The following is a 766-nucleotide window of genomic DNA, read 5'->3' as shown; positions in this document are numbered from 1 at the left end:
GGGGGGGTGGGGAGGCAGAGAGAGTGAGGCCAACCACTGTGTTTGGGTGCCACGTCTTTCATAGCAACTAGAATCACAAAAAGTGGCGTGGAGTGCCTGGGAAGCAAAGTGTTGTTACAGCAAACCGGGTATTGCATCTGAAATATTTTTATCGGTACTTTAAAATCTGGGAGTTATTGATCAGAGAACTTTGCAACAGTTTAGTACAGTCAAGCAAAAAGCCCACAGATGTGCAGTAATCTTATAGGTGCGTTGATTTTAGGCCAGGACCCTTATTGTGTCAATATAACCAGACCATCTGGAAATCCCTTTCTTGAGACATATGCAAAGACATTTATGTTTTTCATTTTTGCTGGGACAGTTTATTTCAGATGACCCTAAAAAAATAATAATCAATATTCTTGTCAAAAAAGAAAGCCAAAAGCAGCTGTGCACACACACTCAGAATCCTCTTTCATGCTACCACCACCCCTAAATGTGTCCTACAATTCTATTTTAATCTATGGATATTTGCAGAACAGGTCCTATATAACCTCAAATTAATATTGATTTGTGCTATTGTGTAAACTATCAAGGATCATGTTGAAGTTCTTCTGATGTGAACTATGAACATCTTGTCAAGTAAAGGTTTATATTACTGTTGCAACAATATTGAACTATGAAAGGAGGGTCCGTTGTTATACAAGTGTTATGGTTTGAGAAAACCCATAACAATCTATTGTCGTTTATACAATTATTCTATCACCCAATGACCCCTCCCCACCTG

This window comes from Calidris pugnax, unplaced genomic scaffold (genome assembly GCF_001431845.1).
Source record: "Calidris pugnax isolate Ruff unplaced genomic scaffold, ASM143184v1 scaffold178, whole genome shotgun sequence".
NCBI lineage: Eukaryota > Metazoa > Chordata > Aves > Charadriiformes > Scolopacidae > Calidris > Calidris pugnax.
Note: the sequence above shows the minus strand (reverse complement) of the source record.